Here is an 8,228-nt window from a genome sequence, read left to right on the forward strand (position 1 = left end):
GGCGGAGTGCCACGTGGCGAGGCCGGATTGGCTGCGGAAGGCGGTGCTGAGGACCGGACATATCCGGCGGCGACGGAGACGCGTCCGGTGGCGCGAGGTAGAGGAAGACTAGGGTTAGACCGTGAATTTCAGGAGTGGAGCACATATATATAGGTAGAGGGAGCTAGGAGTGTCCAAATGAGGTGCGGTTTGCGGCCACGCGATCGTGATCGAACAACCTAGAAGATGGAGAGGTCTTAGGTGGGTTTTGTGCCACTTTGGAAGGGTGTTGGGCTGCAGCACACACAAGGCCTTTTCGGTCCCTCGGTTAACCATTGGAGTATCAAACAAAGGCCAAATGGCATGAAACTTGACAGGCGGTCTACCGGTAGTAAACCAAGGCCGCATGACAAGTCTCGGTCCAATCCGAGAACGTTTAACACCCGCACATGAAAAGAGGTAGAAAGGGACACCGGGTGACATAGGAGCGCCAGAATGCAAAACAGACAACGGGGAAAATGCTCGGATGCATGAGACGAACATGTATGCAAATGAAATGCACATGATGACATGATATGGAATGCATGAAACGCAGGCACATGACAAGGCAACACAACGAATAACTGGAAGACACCTGTCACAACGGTCTCGGGGCGTTGCAACACTCCACCACTACGAGAGGATCTCGTCCCGAGATCTAGAATGGCACCGGAGGGAAAAACGGAAGAGAAAGAGGAGGGGTAAGACTAAGTTGCTTCTTTGACAAACGAGTGAAACCAAAGAACCTTGCGAGGTTGAACAACTTGAAAGAAAGAAAACAACGAAGATGAACAAAGTTGAAAGCACTCCGGAAGAAAGAGGAACAAGAGAGAACCAATTTCGGGTAGCACTCCAGTTGAAAAGTGATTTGAAACTTGATAAGATGAAAAGAACTTGAGTAGGGCACAACACTCCGGTTATATGGATATGCAAAAATAATGAACACGATCCTGACAAAACAAGAAGATGGGTTGAAGAGAGCACATCACAATGCCTCGGAAGGAAGAAATAGAAGATAGATCATTGGAATGAAAGAATGGATAAGAAAATGCCAGCTTCTGCCGCAATTGAGCTTGGAAAGCACCCTTCCAAGAAGGTTATCACGGAGTTGTTGGAAAAACCACAATGAAAAGAGTAAGCTGGTAGTGGGCTTATGAAAAACTTCTCAAAACTATGAGGTGAAATTCTGCCACTAACGGAAAAATAGATTGACTTGATATCAAGAAGGAGACGATAAACTTATTCACTGGAAGGATAAAAGAAGAACTTGGCTCATTTATAAACAACATAATAGCAACAATTCTCAGGGAAAGCTTTAGGTGAAATGTAACCCAAGAAAATTCCAATGAAGAGGTTGATGGATTTAAAATACCTCATTCTTAACAACATGTGAATCATGAACCACGGAGGGAAATTATCAAGAATGACATAACACCACCTCAAAGATAAAAGGAGAAACAATTGCACTCCCGATTGCAATATGAAGAATGGTTGAGCTCCTCTAAAAAGAATCTTGATGAAAACTTCAATAAGGAATTAAATCCTTTAAGAAACATCATGTAGAACCTCCATGAAGAACTCCGGTAAAGAAAAGAATGTCAAAAGAAAGAGAAGTTGAGAATATAAGGTGAAGCCTTGAAATGATTAAATGGACCTTCATGACGAGATAATGTGGAAGAAACTTAGAACTCCGGAAAGAAAGATAAAGCACCTCAAACCGAGAATGTGATATGATGAACCACTCTGGAAAGCAGGAATTGAATTTACTCGATGAAACTAGAATAAGAATTACCTTATGCTTATCCTTCACCAATTAAATTGATGACAAACAATGGATTTGGCACACTACTTATTCTCTTAGAAAGGATTAAGCGAGATATAGCGCAAACTTGGGAAGGTCTTCAAAGAACCACCTGTATGTTTGAAACAACGAATAAATTGATATGATCAGAAAGAAGAAAAATCTTGAACGAACCACCATATGAATTGAAAATGAACGAAGATACTTGAGTGAATCAAGATGCGAAAGAACAAAGAGATCACGAACTGATTGGAGAACACTTGAATGATGCACCGATAAGATTTAGAAAAAGAGAGCTGAAAGCTGAGAATGAATAATCCCGAAATGATGGCCTTGAGAGAATCACACTGGCAAAGGTTCCTGAAATGATTCGGATGATTGAAAAATAATTCTCACACTCAAAACAATTATGAGAGGATGGCAACAAGCTAGAACCACGAATCTTTGAGAGAACGGACAAGATTTGGAGGTAAAACTCTTCTTTGGTCTTCAAATGTTGAGAATCATGACGAGAAACACCCCCAAGAATTATTGAGGCACTCCGGAATGAAGAATGGAAAAGGTTGAGCCAACGATGAAAAGAATTTGAATGATCTTGGAGAAATACATATGACTGATGATGAATCATTCTTACATCAAACTTTGAAAAGACTTTAGGATAGCTCTGGGAAAATTAGAAGAGCCAGGTAAGATCCTGGAAAAAGACCTGTGGGTTAGGGCCCACCAAAAAGATACACCATAGAACGATTCAAAAGAGAGAAAGCACCGGTTGATTTAAATGGCTTGAATGAGATAACATCCTCGAACTAGGTTGAACGGATCTTGAATGACAAGACGAGCCTTTTGCGATATCTTGTTCACTCCGGAACAAATGAATAGCGAGAAGTGAATTATTATGAGGTGCACCGATATGAGAAGGCATTTGAAACGAGGAAAGGATATGATCAACAAAGCTTGAATTGGTTCCACCGAAGAAGAAAGAGAATGAATAATGATGAACTTGAGGTTCCGTTAGGATCTTCATGAGAATCACCGCATAAGAATATTGACGGAAAAGAATGGAGAGACTTCATAATCATAAGATAAATACTTGATAAAGAAATCTTAGTCCTTGAAGAAAAAGGGTGGGTGGGTGGGAAAACAAAGGCAACTTGGGAAGGATGAAACAAACACCATTGAGAGAGCTTAGAGTAGATCTTGCTGATGTTGAAATGATCGGATCCACTTGAAGAGAAAACACACCGGTTGAAAAGGTTTGACATGACAATCTCGATTATTAGGAAGGATTAGTATTCACATAGGAGTATGAGAACACCACTTAGGAAAAGGCATGGAATCAACACTTGACATTGAAGCAACTCGAATACCACAACTGAAAACAAAACAAAGGATTGGCTTGCAAAATAAGCCAAAACAAATATATGATAGCGATTTCGTCCGAAATTTTTGTGGTGGGGCCTACACGGGCTCGATCATACAGCACCATCATGTAGAAGGCAGTGCACATGACATACGAAGCGTCCCCGAGTCGGCATAGCCAAGGACCCTTTAAGACACAACGAGACCACTGTAAAATCAACCGTGGATAGGCGGACCACTAGACGTCGAACCCCAATTTCATATCATACATCTGTCGGGAAGATATCCTAAGAGCTACTTGAATTCCCACTTATAAACTCCCCGAATTTTCCGGTTATGCAATGAGGTGTTGGGGATACATGGGAAGCATAATATCTCACCCAAAACTAGCAAATCCTACATCCAGCTGTATTCATCCTTCAACACATGACCAAGAAACCTTCGGAAATCATTTACCTCAACCTTCGAAAAGCATCCGTTATACGAGTTATGGCGATACTCCCGAACTCCCGCCCCAGTACTGGGTGGCGTCGAGGTTATCTCACCAACAACTGCATAAAAGAGATTTTCGATGTCGGCGAAACTCAGGTATTCCAGAATTGCAACGATAAAATTGTGACGACAACACCTTGGAGTTCAAGTCCCCGGGACACTGCCACAACCCCTAAATGTCAGGAGGCACCAAGAACAATGTTCTCGTCACAAAACCATCGGAACAATTCCAAGATACCCGCGTGATCCTAAATTTTTTTAGTGAAATTTGAGAAGAGAAGAGTCAAAACTCTACGTCAGGATGCCTCACCAGAGCGATGAAGGGACTGAGGAGTAAAAAGAATCCTACTCTCCGATATATATAATCCTAAATGACTCAAAACATTTTTCTAGACTCAACAACGCCAGCGATTCGATCAAGCAGGGGGCTCCTAAGGTTGGGGAAGGCTCGGATTACCAACTTGTAATGCCCATGATGGGGCTATATCTCCCATGTGTCGAAGCACGACTTAGAGGCATAACCGCATTGTAAACAATGTCACAAGTGAGGTAATCTTCACACAACCCATGTAATACATAAGGGAAAGAGATACATAGTTGGCTTACAATCGCCACTTCACACAATACATGAATAAAGCAGTACATCATCCAGATACAAACAAGGTCTGACTACGGAACCAAAATAAAAGAAGACTATCCCAAATGCTACATAGATCCCCGATTGTCCCAACTGGGCTCCACTACTGATCAACTGGAAATGGAACTACATAACGAACATGATCTTCATCGAGCTCCTCCTTGAGCTCGGTTGCGTCACCTGCACGATATCATCGGCACCTGCAAACTGGTTTTGGAAGTATCTGTGAGTCACGGGGACTCAGCAATCTCACACCCTCGCGATCAAGACTATTTAAGCTTATAGGTAGGGTGAAAGGTATGAGGTGGAGCTGTAGCAAGCGACTAGCATATTTGGTGGCCAACATACGCAAATGAGAGCGAGAAGAGAAGGCAAAAGCATGGTCGAGAATCTATGATCAAGAAGTGATCCTAGAGCAACCTACGTCAAGCATAACTCAAACACTGTGTTCACTTGCCAGACTCCGCCGGAATGAGACCATCACGGCTACACACGCGGTTGATCCATTTTAATTAAGTGAAACTTCAGGTTTTCTACAACCGGACATTAACAAATTCCCATCTGCCGATAACCGCGGGCACGACTTTCGAAAGATCAAATCCCTACAGGGGAGTCCCAACTTAGCCCATCACAAGCTCTCACGGTCAACGAAGGATATTCCTTCTCCCACGAAGACCCGATCAGGCTCGGAATCCCGGTTACAAGACATTTCGACAATGGTAAAACAAGACCAGCAAAGCCACCCAGATGTGCCGACAAACCCCGATAGGAGCTGCACATATCTCGTTCTCAGGGCACACCGGATGAGCCAGACGTCGGGTGGACCATCCCAGAGTTTCCCCTGGTAGCTCCGGACATCGCTCAGTTGGACCAAAACTCAGAGGAGCACTGGCTCGGGTGGGGGGGGGGGGTAAATAAAGATGACCCTTGGGCAGGCCTACCCAAGGGAAAGAAAAGGCTAGATGGCGAATGGTAAAACCAATGTTGGGCCTCGCTGGAGGAGTTTTATTCAAGGCGAACTGTCAAGGGGTTCCCATTATAACCCAACCGTGTAAGAATGCAAAATCCGGGAACATAACACCGATATGACGGAAACTAGGGCGGCAAGAGTGGAACAAAACACCAGGCATAAGGCCGAGCCTTCCACCCTTTACCAAGTATATAGATGCATTAATATAAATAAGAGATATTGTGATATCCCAACAAAATATCCATGTTCCAACATGGAACAAACTCCAATCTTCACCTGCAACTAACAACGCTATAAGAGGGGCTGAGCAAAGCGGTAACATAGCCAAACAACGGTTTGCTAGGACAAGGTGCTTAGAGGTTTGGCTTAACAATATGGGAGGCATGATAAGCAAGTGGTAGGTATCGCAGCATAGGCATAGCAAAAGAGCGAGCATCTAGCAAGCAAAGATAGAAGTTATTTCGAGGGTATGGTCATCTTGCCTGCAAAGTTCTCTGAGAAGAACGGAAGCTTGAACCTCGTAAACATACTCAACGGGCTCCTCGAACACGAACTCGTCTCCCGGCTCTACCCAAGCAAGAACAACAAGCAAAAGGGAGACACAATCAACCACGTGCAATGCTCAAACAAAATGATGCAAACATGGTATGATATGCGGGATGCGATATATGATGCATATGCATGATTTGGAAACGAAAGATTGAACCTGGCCTCAACTTGGAAATGCAAGAGTTCCACTGGAAAGAGGATTTGATTTCGGTCGAAATCGATATAAAGATCACCGGAATCGGATGCACGGTTTGGAAATGACAAGCAAAACAAATATGGCACCGGTCTGCGATTAACAGCACGAGACCATCTAAATGCATCAAGAACAACATGCTACAACACTCCAAAATAGCAACAAAAAACATGGCAGGGATCCACTCAAGATGCTTGACAAAAGATGAACACTGAGCTATGTCTAATTCACTCAATAGCAGGTTCGAACAAGCATGGCAAAAGTGCAAATGATAACAGGTTATAGACTTAGTGAAATTAACAACATGTCAGGAATTTAACATCAGGAAGCAATGTTTAGAGCACGAATACTACATGCTACAGGAACATATCATGGCAAAGCAAGGCATGTCACGAAGATACTCAAAGCCTACAACAAAAGTCCCTTACTGACCATAAGCCAAAAGGGATGAGAAAATACAATTGCAACCACGTGAACATAGCAATTATCGTTAACAGATTCAGACTTTGTGAAAAACTGGAACATGGCAAAACAGATAACAAGTAGGCATGTTTACGAGCTCAATGCACTCACTACGAGCCAAGACACGACAAACTAAGCCTACACCCAGCAAGTAGACATGGCATAGAAGCTATACATGGCAAGAACAACATCATAGCATGCACGGATCAATAACAACAAGCTCGGCAAAATTGCTAAACATGTTACCAATCTGCCAGGAACATTTTATAGCAAAGGTAGAGCTCGATTGACTCAAGCTAGGGTGCTCCATAAATGCAAACAAAGACATGGATGGATAGAGCACCACAATATCTACAAAACACACTTACTGAACATGCTCAAAAGATGCACAGATCACTCGGTATCAACATGAACATATGACATAAAAATAATAACAGGACAAGGACTTACAATATTTCTAAGTCCCTGAAACCAGCAACAATAAGTAAGCTACTTTGCATGCTTGTGCTAGTCACCACAAAGATCACAAAAATATATGGCATACACCCCTGTAAAGATGGCATGGCATACTTCAAAACACATTTAGAGCTGAGGATCATATCATGCACACATTAATCATGGCAAAAATGACAAAAGTGCATATGCTGATAACAAATCTGAAACTAACATCAAATAGCCCTCTTCCAATAGCATTTCGGGCATCAAGATGAGCTCAAATGAAAATGATGCAATTAGATGAAATGGAGTACTCTTCGAGACGAACATTTTGATATGCTACACGCACGAATCGGAGCAACGATTGCAGAGTTATGACATGATGAAGGAGGCATAAAAATATAGCAGATATGGGACTTAGACGAAAAAAATAGACCTCTGGTGAATAGTGGTCAACGAGCGTTTGGGCCGAATCGGCGATGAGGCAGGCCGGCACTGCAGCTGGGCCAGGAAGGCCGAGGCCCACGTGGCCTGCGCGCGGTCAACGCGAGGGAGGTCGTCCTCCTCCCGATCCCGCCTGGATCGGGGAGCCAGGAGGCGGCAGCGGCGAACCCGGCACTGCTCCAGCGAGCTCAGTGTGCGGGGCGGCCGGAGGCGACTCGGGAGGCCCGGATCTGGTGGCGAGTGGCCGGATCCGGCCATCTCCGGCGATAGGCGGCGACAGGGAAGCAAGGGCGAGGCGGCGGGGAGCCTTGGCGGGGAAGCTCTGGCGGCTGGAGACGAAGACGGGCGGCGCGGCGGAGGGAGTCTCCGGCGAAGGCGGCGGGGCACGGGATCCGGCGGGCGCGAGCGCGGGCTCCTCCTGCGGGAGGCGGCGGCGGTGGTTGGGCCCCGCGGCCCGCGATGGGCCTAGCGGGCCGCAGCGGCGGGCGGTGGCGGAGTGCCACGTGGCGAGGCCGGATTGGCTGTGGACGGTGGCGCTGAGGACCGGACATATCCGGCGGCGACGGAGACGCGTCCGGTGGCGCGAGGTAGAGGAAGACTAGGGTTAGACTGTGAATTTCAGGAGTGGAGCACATATATATAGGTAGAGGGAGCTAGGAGTGTCCAAATGAGGTGCGGTTTGCGACCACGCGATCGTGATCGAGCAACCTAGAAGATGGAGAGGTCTTAGGTGGGTTTTGTGCCACTTTGGAAGGGTGTTGGGCTGCAGCACACACAAGGCCTTTTCGGTCCCTCGGTTAACCATTGGAGTTATCAAACGAAGGCCAAATGGCACGAAACTTGACAGGCGGTCTACCGGTAGTAAACC

This window comes from Triticum aestivum, chromosome 7A (assembly GCF_018294505.1).
Source record: "Triticum aestivum cultivar Chinese Spring chromosome 7A, IWGSC CS RefSeq v2.1, whole genome shotgun sequence".
Taxonomy (NCBI): Eukaryota; Viridiplantae; Streptophyta; class Magnoliopsida; order Poales; family Poaceae; genus Triticum; species Triticum aestivum.